Source organism: Anas acuta, chromosome 11, assembly GCF_963932015.1.
Source record: "Anas acuta chromosome 11, bAnaAcu1.1, whole genome shotgun sequence".
In the NCBI taxonomy this organism is placed as follows: Eukaryota; Metazoa; Chordata; class Aves; order Anseriformes; family Anatidae; genus Anas; species Anas acuta.
The window spans coordinates 16,202,178-16,213,943 of NC_088989.1; the positions used below are offsets into that span (position 1 = coordinate 16,202,178).

The window sequence follows — 11,766 nt, forward strand, 5'->3', positions numbered from 1 at the left end:
CACTTAATACAATGAGTACCAAGCTTATTTGAAGCTATGCTATGATGAGTTGTTCATACAAGAAGCACTTGATAACATAACATGACAAAGTGAAGTTATGGTACAAATACAATGCCACAGCAGTGAAACAGAGAGACTGAAGGAAAAACCTTCTGGAGACAGCACAGAACAGTAGCACAGGCAAAAGACCAAGGAGAAAGAAGTCAAGGGATGGATGTTATGTAACAAATGGATGGTTGCTCACTTAAGAAATACACGGACAATTAAACTTGATAACATTTCCATATGCCAAATGTAAGCAGTTTAAGTCTGCTCACTCTTCAAAATCAGCCACTAAATTGGAAGTGAAATGGGCTTTATAATAAAATAAATAAATCCCTCTACATTTTAAGAGTGAGTCTCAAAGAATTTTATAAACAGAATTATAACCATTTTACAGCTTGTGACAGTAAGACAGAGAAGTGACCCGACCATTCTTGGTCAAGAAAAATATGGGAACAAAGTCAGAACCTTCTGGCCACCAGAACGGTAAAAATATGCAAAGACAGCTCAACAAACAAGAAAATAGTAGTAATAAAAACCCCTACAGCTACTGTTTATTCTCTAAAATATGTTTGAGTAAATAATCTTTGCAGGCTTGCATTGTAATTTAATATACTTGAATAGACATTTAAGAATATAATATAGTTCTGTTAAAGTATTATTTGTCTCAGAAGGCTCTTATAGAAATACTATGAAACACACGCTGTAATAACATTCTTGTGATATTCTCCTGGAATTGAAATAATTTGCGTGAGCCCCAGTGGCACCAACCTCTCGAAAATCTGTTAAGTCTTATAGAAGCTGACACCACCTGATCAACAAGAAGCTCAGCTGAGTTGCTTGGAGAGACTTCCCATTACTCCCAGGCAGGTGGCATAATGACTGCCAACAGGAGTTCAGTGCATGCAAACATGCAAATACTTGCTGAGAATGTGGCTGAGGAAGAAAACTGTTAAGATGATCTTTTATCAAGTAACAATATTGAACCAAAATCAGGTTTGGGTGGATGCACAGAAGTGCTCTCATATCTCCTGTTCTCCAGATGCAGAAGTAGCTGCAGTTCGTATTCCTGGAGAGACTCAAGAGAGAATAAGCTGCAGATTGCTAAGACTGCAAAGAGATGTCTCATTAACAATTTAACCATTTTTTAAAAACCATTTAAGAGAGCAAACTGCTTGGAGTAGGGCAAAAATCTGAATAAAATACTGTTAGTAATCCATAGACAAAGCTATAGACAAATGTAAGGTACATATATCTGAATACATAGGTGTAATGTGTATGTTGAAACTATGAGAGGGTAATATAAAGGCGGTAAGAGGCCAAGAACTGCAATGGTTAGGATTCAACAGCATTAGTAACTCCAAAACCACAATGCTTTGAGGCACAAGAGGAAATTTGGGGCTTTATATTCTGTTATATTTCTAAGTCATTATTTGTACTGTTCACATGTGCATCATACATAAGAACTTGGACAAGGGCTGCTAAATCCTTCAGGCAAGTCCCATTATAAGCTCAAACATGATGTTAATGCTTCACCATAACAGAACATATCTTGTGATTACCACCTTATTAATAGAAAATGAGTTGGCATTGACATTGAGTAGGATCTTTCCACTGGTTAAATCATAAGAGAACTTTGAGAATCTGCCTGAGTTGTTGTTTTGTGCACAGGGACATACACATCTGGTAAGACAAGAACTGCAAAGGTATCCAACAAATAAGGTTGTTACCATGAAAGCTTGGACAGCTTTCTGAGTTTGAAGCAATAATTAGAGTCAATGTTTCCTCTAAGATAATGTATAAGCACTTCCTTTTGAAAAAAGGCAAGAAATAATAATAATACAGAAATTAATAGTAATTAATAGTAATTCAGTTGAATCTAAGTGAAATTGCTATTATTTCTTCCATGTGTTGAGGCTGTTAGAACCTTTACATTCCCCAAAACGTAGAGTTCATAGTAAGTATATACTGTTCTCCATTTTCTGTTTCAGTTTAATGAAGAATAAAGAGATCCCCTGCTGTCAAAGCTAGAAATCACTCAGCTTTGCCCCAAAAAGAAGTTTCAGGCATGACTAGTAGCTTCCTAATGGCCCAAGACAACAAAGTAAATTTCACCCAATTAATTCTGTTTTACATAACGCTATAGAGAGTTGCTGACACCATTTCTGAATTTTGATTCTGAAACATGCATCATGCTTTCACATACTGCAAAAATACCTTTGTGTTCAATAAGAAAAAAAAAAAAAGATCAGAGCTGAAAAACATGATTTCATCATTTCTCTACCAACAACTTAGTTGCTATTTTACAAAAAGAAATAAACTTTTAATATTTCTCAAGGGGCAACCTTTTTTAAAAAACTATATCATGGCAACAAAATAAACAGTTGGTCATTTCTGTTTTACAGTAACACAAATATTAACTAGTTGAAACTCTCATGAAAAATATTTTCTAATTTGAAATACTATGTGAAATACTATGTTTTAACACACGTACTTTTCAGAGAATACAAGATTACAGCCAGCAGAATATTAGAAATATGAGAAGATGCTTTCAAAATAATTTTACACAATTATCATGATGGCATCGATACAAAGCAATTTTCAACAAGCAAGTCTATAGACTGTAAATTTACAGAGCTAGACAATATCTGGTGTTCTGGAAGTTGGAAGCTCCTTAAAGTAACCCATGAAAACCTCTACTTGTTTGGAGGTGGTGGCACTTAACAGTGTCACTGCAAGGAATTGCCTGCTTGGATTTACAGCCTGAAACAACATGCAAAGAGTCACTCTTTCTGTCTAAGTGTAGAAAAGCAAAATGAGCATGCAGTATCAACATACATTATAACTTTTATACAACTATTTATTGCTAAAAATATTTATCAAGATTATGGAAGACCAAAATTCAGGCCGCATCAGTGCTTAGAGGAGGGTCAGAACAACACTACGACCATCTTGTGGAACGTCCTAACCACAGAGGTGAAGTTCTTTGGAAAGAACGCATGTGTTTAAATTAGACACCTACTTTTAAAGCTTTTTATCCATGCAGGAGACACAAAGATTCAGTGGACCAGAAACGGCAGTCAACTGTGCACCCTAACCTCATTTGGAGGAAACCCTTCACAATAGTCTTACTGTCTTCTTGAAAAGAAATAGAAGCATAAATGGCAATCCAAAAAGACTAGTTCATAATAATATGCTTGACTCGTTCAAAAGACAAACATATCTGTTTCCTAATGAACAAAAGAGAGTGCCCTGCTGGTGTTCTTTATTTAGTAACATTACCCTTCTATTATAGATAGTTACCATTGAATCCCAAATTCTCTATTTCAAGGGAAAAGGCTTTAATTTTATTTCTTTTGGCATCTGAAAAATACTTTAAATGGGGGAAAAAACAGCAGACATGAAATAAGAGCTCTGGTTTAATGATGTCAACAACTTCTGTACAGTTGCGAGGCCCAAAATATTGTGGAAAAATGTTGGAACTCATTTTCCATCTGAAAGTAGGGAAGACGTCAATTACAAAACTCCTAAGATGTATTAAACAGATCTCCCTTTCACACAAAGAAGTGATCGTCTCACCAACGTGCTTTTTCTTCCCTAAAATATATACTCCTAATAAATTAACACAATACTTAAAAGTTTTATACTGATTCAGGCATTAAGCCGCTACACCTAAATGTTATCAAGAGTAATTTCAACGATTTTGCTCCAACTGCTAGGGTCATTCAATGGAAATACATTCTTCTGATGATACCAATGTACAAACTACGAAGTATCATTACATATGTCATGTTCCTTGCTAACTGACACCCTGCCCCCTGTTGGGATAAACCCATAAATATTTAGTGCTGTTTTGTTTTGTTTTTCTTTTTCTTCTTCTTTTCACTTAAAGAAGTGAATAGAGAATATTGAACATAACATTTCAAAAACTTCTTTCATTACAGATGTTGCAGGATGAAAAAGTCGTAACAGATACCACTTGACTAAATTACCTTTGGGAAAACATTATATAGCATTTTGCATTATCTGAAAGAACTTACATAGTCAAGTACTGCATGAAACACTTTGGATCATATTGTAAAACAATTCAGGGTAAATTATGATCCGCTTTATGATACTGAAATACTCCAGCTAGTAAAGCAAAACTAAGCCAACAGACATTATGGTGTCAAATTTTTCACACAAAAAATAATCAGTCTTAAGGGAACAGCATAAAAAAATCAAATTATCTCGGGGCGAATCTCAAAACTAAACAAAACAGCTGTCTTAAAAATTGCAGCTTTCATTTGCTTCAGGGAAACTAAAAGCAAAGGAACGTAATAAACTCCAGAACCCTTTCTCCACGGAACTATATTTGGTTATTGTCAAAGACAAGAGACTGGACTAGATGAGCTCTGATTTAATCCAGTACAGCTGTTCTTATGCTCTTATGTACTTTATACATAGCCCTGTCTAATTGTTGCTGTGAACACAGATTATAAAATTTCCCAATACACAATCTGGGCACTGCAGTGAAGTTTCTTGCAATACTACAGGACTATAATAAAATACAGGACTATATTAAAAATTCTCAGGACTGAATTAACTTTCCCAGGATACTGCATGATACAAATGAAGGGGAATCTCATTTGAACAGGGAAGTGGGCTACAGAGCTGGTGACAACTTCACTACCATCACTGTCCAGGAGCTGTGTGCTGGTTATATTCAAGTTCACACAGCTTATATGAATCACTTTACACCAGTCACATGCTAAACCTAGAAGCGAAATTGGACCTATATCCCATACAGGTCTGTCTTTGATATCCATATGTGTCACTACAGACGGCTATAGCCCTTAAGCTCTGTCTTTGTGACTAGAAAAATGTCATTTTTACTTATTTTCACACTGGGAGTTCTATCAGCTATCAGTTTTATCAGCTGGGAGTTTTAGTTTTATGGGTAATGAGGTTTATTTAGGGCATTAATTTCAAAGCTGTATATTCAGAAATTGAATTTTTTTTTCAGTCTGGGGAAATGCTGATGTGCAGCACTACCAAGCAGAGCACCATATTAATCTCAAGAAAAATGAAAAATATTCTTTCCTCCCCAGATTGCAGCTTCCTCTTATAAATTTCAATTTCATTTCTACAGAAGGGTAAAAGTACACAAAACTATGCTGGATATATTAAGGAGCAAGGCTTTGGGTGGAAATGCCTGAACAGTGCTTGTTTTTCTTAAGGTCCAATGACTATTGTACTGGGCTCAAAAATCTGCCTGGTGTCTGGGACGTAAACAGGATTAGCTATTCTTGTTTCCCATGAATACTAAAAGGCAATGACATTCTTGCCATGTGCTTCAGATCCAGTCCAATGAGTCTGCCACCTATAACGGCTACACTTTCTCTATACTATCCACAAGTGAACAAACACTGAAGAGTTGAGTGAATTCCCCAAAGCAAATTCTTCCAGTCTTCCCAAGCCATTCCATTCATTACATGGATTTTTTTTTCCACGGATTTATGAATTAAAGTAAACAAAAGCATTAATGCTTACTTCTTTTAAAATGTTCATCTTCAAAAACATTTACTACACAATGTCTTCTTTAATAGGCTGTTATGTAAGGAATTTCTTAGTGCCACTGAGTAAATGATTACTGTGGTTTCACAGAATTTTAATTTCAATTTTGTTTAGTTCTTCGTAGAAGATACAGATATCCACACAGTTACTAACTATAAAAATTTTTGTTATTTGTACCTTCTGATTTAGGTTATTTGTATATATGTAGTGTTGATAAGCAGAGTTATCAAGACCAGCTAATGTACCATCTTCTACAAAGTACTCCGAAACAGTTCTGTTAATTCAGAAAAAAAATAATTTTAATTTCAAGAATGTAGTATTATGAATATTTACACAGAAAAAAATGTATCCTTTGCATGCAGTATTTGTAAAATAAATCCATCTTTCTCTGTGGGAACTTTTCATAATGATAGCCATTCCTAGGGAAAATATATAAAAGCTGACCTATTTTTTTCCACAAGACAGATATTTTTCTCAAAGGAATAATACTGAACACAGCTGTGGAAATACTAGATACTCAACAACACTATCAAACAAGACAAGAATCTTCTAAGTGAATTATGCAATTATATGTTTAAAGGATTAAAATTAGGAAAAAGGATTAAAATTGACTTCATTTTTTTTTCCACAGCGATTTCTCCAAACTCCTGAAAGTTGGCTATTCCATTACATCTTATCCTCCACTCTCATGCTTTTCGTTCCTTCATAGTCAGAGAAGGCCCTTCTGAATATTTCATGGTTCATAACCTTTTTAGAATTAATATTCTTTGTTTAAAAATACATACATACATATACATATACATATATATATATACATATATATATATATGGCTTGCTTTCTTCTAATGGAAGATGGTTCTGAACTTCAGTAAAAGTTGATTCACTACCAGGGAGAACTCTTCTTCCATTTTTATCAGGAAAGTTTGGCTCTTATAACAGAGAAACTCAGGAAGCAAGACTTTTCCTCTTTCAATTAGACCAATTATAGTCTACATAAATCATTAAAACCCTACTACGCTTGCTTGCATATTTCCACAGCTGTACTGTACATGTTTCATTCCATATTTCCTTTAATTTTGAGACTGTCACCCACTCGTTTCATTTGTTACCTCTTTCTTTCTTTCTTTCTTTCTTTCTTTCTTTCTTTCTTTCTTTCTTTCTTTCTTTCTTTCTTTCTTTCTTTCTTTCTTTCGCATTGGAAAACACAAAACAATCATTCTTTGTTTTTTGGTGATGCATGGATTCAAACAGACCTGTGTTACATACATGGTGTCCTTATTTTGAAGGCTATTTGGTAATGCCACAAGTGAAAGAAATATCAATTAACTGTGTTTTAGCTGAGGTAAATTTTTGAGGTAAATCTTCTAAGCAAAGAACAGCCCGTGGTTTAAGTGAGGATACATGCATCTTTTACCTTAGTTGTAAAACATCTTATACAGAAATTGTAACAAAAACAAAGAAACACTAGTATAGTTGCAGCCTGAATCATATGCAGACAAATTACCAAAGATGTAGTTTGCCTGTTTGAAAACCAACAAACAAACAAATGTTACACATTGGTAAGGAATGTACTTTCCAAAGTCAAAGCTATTTAGCACTGCCGACAGGAAACCGAATGGAAATTACCATTTTGTGTAATACAAGTGTTCAAGAAAAAAATCATAGCCTCCGCTTTACAAATTGTTCTACAAAGAAAAGATCTCATTTTCCATACCACAAGTTAATATGGAATTATGATATATGTTTTTCTTTCAATTTACATAAGCATTTCCACTGAGTGGTAAAAGTAACTTCTATCATTAGTGAATTTCTATCTACAATAAAAAGCAGTGCAAAACCATCCAGGCAACCAAACATCTTAACTAATGCATTCCTGTATTTTCAACCAAATAACTTGAAAAATAGAACATCAAGATATCTGTCCAACAACTCCAACTCTCCAACTTCTCTGCTAGTTTCTATATGGTATTTTAGCTTAATTGACAAGTTTTTTTTCTCTTAGGTTTTCTTTGATTTTCTTGGTAACTCTGCTGTAACACCTACCATACCACAGCTCTCCATGTGTAGTGGCAAGCAAGACTGAGCCAACACAGGTTCCAACAGCCACAGACTTTGGCAAGGCCTTTGATGTTTTTTTTAAGTCAAAGTAGCCACTTTTAGGAAAGGCTAGAGAAGAACTCATCTTTTTTGTATCACATACCCACACGGGGAATACTGGCAAGAATGTGCCTGTTACTTAATACATGCAAGCTTTATTTTTTTTAAATATGTAAGTGCAACTAGTATGAAAAGCTGCAAAACCTAAAAATATTTTCATAGAAAATATTAGATCTAGTTATTTAATTATCATGTTATCTCATTTTCATAGAAAATATAGATCTAGTTATTAGATCTGTTACAGTACATCATATATTGCAAGGTTTTCTTCATTTACACATTTAGTTTCTGTATTTGTACCTTTTCTTCTTACCTTTACTTGTGGTTTCCCCCACAGGAGAAACAGGAAAAAAACACATGCTAAAAATCAACAATATATGAGTAGTTAAAGTAACTTTAATTCTTTTTTTTTTTCTTTTTTTTTTTTTAAATGCCAACTTGGAAAAAAACCCTACATATTACATAGTACCCATGATTTCATGATTCCATAATTACATGATAAAATAGTGTTAAAACTATAAGAGCTGTGGTTAACTAAAAATGAAGCACACTCTTTCAGAGGTGTCCCAGCCTCTTTAGTGTTAGACCCAACCTAGAAGGACGGATACTGCTACTGTGCCAATGGCAAACAAACGAGACACTCCTACAGAATTCCCAGGAGCAAAACATGCATCTGAGAACACAGGCTAGATTAAGTAATATGGTAGGGCATGCACTCCTTTAGTGAGCTAATAGTCTTTTTTCTATTAGTAATGTTTCTGAAAGCTTTCACTTCAACTATTCCACAATAACAAACTGCTTGTTTCAAAACTTGCAAACAGAGTTTGGAAATCTTCCTAGAAATACTGTTACTTTTTCCAGCTACAAAACAGTATATGCTCAAAGTGCATGCAACCAATTTTGCAGACCATGTTCTTCATTAGACCTAAAAGTGCAAACTGTTGACAGTTACTATGCGATCGATGTCATATTTACTGCTTTCATTTTTAATAGTTTCTATCGTAAACTGAGTGAAAGTCATCTTCTATTGGATCCTTGAATTTCTACAGTAATACACATTACTTTTGCTGATAAGCAATGCTAGAAGAAAGCATGACACCAAATTAAATTATCTTTGCAGTCTGGCATACTCTGAATACATTTTTTTCTTTTTTTTCCCCCTTCTGTAATACAAAAGACTAGATGGACATATTTCGTTTTTCTTACAACTACCACAATTACTAATTCAATGGAAGTTGATGACAGATATTGCTTTAAATGCTGTTTTCAGGTTCTAAACAATATGAATCTGTCAAAAGGTTGCATATAAGAAAACTATCATTTACACTTCTATATTATTCATGTTGTTAAAACAACAGGAAAAATGGAAAAAATCAGCATATCCTTTCTTTGCAGGTGACCAGGTTTTATTAAGTTGTTAAATTTTAACAGTAAATACTTGATATTCTATGAGGAAATGTTGTGCTCAGTCAAGTTTGTGTTCAGAAACAAAAAATTCTCCTTATTATCTGAGTGATTCAGTAGTTTGGCACTGATTGCAGAACTTTTCATTTTAACTACTGTTTGATTTTCCATGAAAGAATGTCTGGTGTTTCCAAAGCCTGTAAGAAAGATAAGTATCCGTATTCCATAAAAATGTCATCTAACACTATCCAAACTTGTAAGTAGAACCAAGAGCAAGACTAACAATTGACATGTACTGAAACCAAAACTATTTCAAGACCTTCATCCATCAAGCAGGTTATTTTTCAGGCTGAGCAGACTGCTGATCCAGTTAAATGCACAAACTTTGTACAGGATCAAGGAGATCAGCATCAAGATGGGGAGAAGCTGGCCGGGGATTTCTTAAACTAGCATTCCCACATCAAGAAATTTGTATTAATCTATAGCCTAAGGTAGAACAAAGCTAACTTACTCTCCTAAGGCAAGGCAAACCAACTGCAAAGATGAAAAATAAAACCTGTCTCTTCAGGTTACTACTCTGCCTCTCCGGTCAGTCATGTCTGCCACGTTACTGCATGCATAAAACACTACAAATATAAGAAGAAATCTTATTATCAGTGCATGTCAGCAGCATCTGATAAGTCTAACAATCATGTGGGAGCATGTACGTACACACCGGACTTTATAGCTCCTCTAACACCGCAAGCTATGACTTGACTCTCAGGATTGACATGTTGCTAATAAAGGCCAGACTGTAAAATGAAACAGAGCACTTTGTTGCAGTTTCTAAATCAGCTGCCAAAAATATGTGAAAAAGTACACGCCAATTAACAAGTGACAGTTAATTCATAGATGCTAATAAATAAATATGATTATTTAATATATTTACATATAAATACTGAAGAGTCAGGATGAACCACAGAAGCAGAAGAGTACAGTTTTTCTGAACTCAGCTAGTTTGAATGGTGTAGTTCAACTGCAGCCAAAACACAGCTAAACCCAAACTGTGGGACTGTGCTCCACATGGGCTGCTTGTGAGCATGAAAGGAATATGTCATCTTATTAAAATGTGATGGGCAGTCTCCAAGACAGATTTTTGCAGTTGATGTTAGATTCATCACTTTATGTAAACCACATTTATAAACAGTGCTAGTCAATGAAAAAGTATTTGTTTTGCCTTACAATAACAAATATATACAAGATCTGCTTAAAAAAAGACTGCAATGTAAGCATAACCCACATATGGCAGCATATGCTTGACTGCTCAAACATATCAAGTACTAGAAACATAGTTACTTTTGATGAAGAAAATCAAGATAGCATTTTATTTCAATGCTGTGACAAAGTTAAATATAAAACACCATCCAAACTTTTTTCATTTGCATATTTCACCATGGTGAAAGGCAGTATTCGGAACCATGGTTTCTTGGATATATTTCTGTCCTTTGACTCAGAAATTATTCTCCACTATTTGTAAATGTAAGTCAGGCATTTCAAGGCTAGATAGAACTAATACTCTACCAATTCTTTCACTGCTGGAAATAAAAATCACTGAAAAGATCCAAAGATTAACCCCCAATAAACTTTTACTTATTTAAACATACAATATACAGGAGAATATACATACAGTTGCTTGCCTCTCTCAAAATAAAAGACTCTCTCAAAATAAAACCCCAACACCATGGATTAAGTGACTATGACAGACATATTTTTTTGTCAGGCTATTTAAAAACCAAATCTCACTGTTCATGCAACAGCAGGAACAATAACAGCATCTCCAATCAATTGCTATGTAACAAATCCAAGAAAGCATTCCCTCAAAAAGCTGCAGCTACATCCTTTGACTAGCCACTACACATTCCACAGAAGTACACTGTAGTCTTACCCAAAAAAAGTGAGAGGAGAATTGAACCTAGTACCTAGCATCAAGTCACTCATTTGCACACTCCAGCTTTCATTCAGAACTCTACAATTCTCCTGCTGTGTTGGCTCATGTAGTGCCATCGGGTCCAAAAATTAAAGTATATTGGAAACAGGGATCCTGGAGAGGAATTCTGCAAGAGTAGTTAGTTTTTGTAAATTGGAAATATGCTGCAAATGTTTAAAAGAACTGGCTCATAAATTAGATTGAAAACCACTGGCCTATTTTAATTTTTAGTACTGCTATTAACAGCCAGCATCTAAAGGTCAGAATTTGGTAGTCAAGTGACCTAAAAAGGTGACTTTGGGGTATTTTGTTTTAGCATGCAATCACATTCATAATGAAAATATGAAACCTGTATTTTGAAGTACTAAACAGGTTTATTACAAGAACAGTATGTCAATGGAAGCAATAATTGTTTCTACCATATTGATATGATAAATGGTACAAAATGAATGAATAATTCATTATAATATAGCATGGTGACATTTCTTCCAGATGCTACTACTGTTTGTGTCAGCTTCATAAGTATGGCTATGACTGACTTTATAGACACCAGAACGTGTTTCTATCATAAAAATCAACCAAAAAGAGAAAAGTTTTAAAAATATCTAGCCAAAATTGGGATGTTGCTAAACACCAGGAAC

General features: G+C 34.4%; 1 protein-coding gene across 3 annotated transcripts in view; it reads right to left on the reverse strand.

Annotated features, from left to right (window-relative positions):
• The window catches only part of CENPP (centromere protein P), a 138,501-nt gene that overhangs the window by 45,914 nt on the left and 80,821 nt on the right, over positions 1-11,766 (reverse strand). The gene's annotated exons all lie outside the window — the stretch shown is intronic.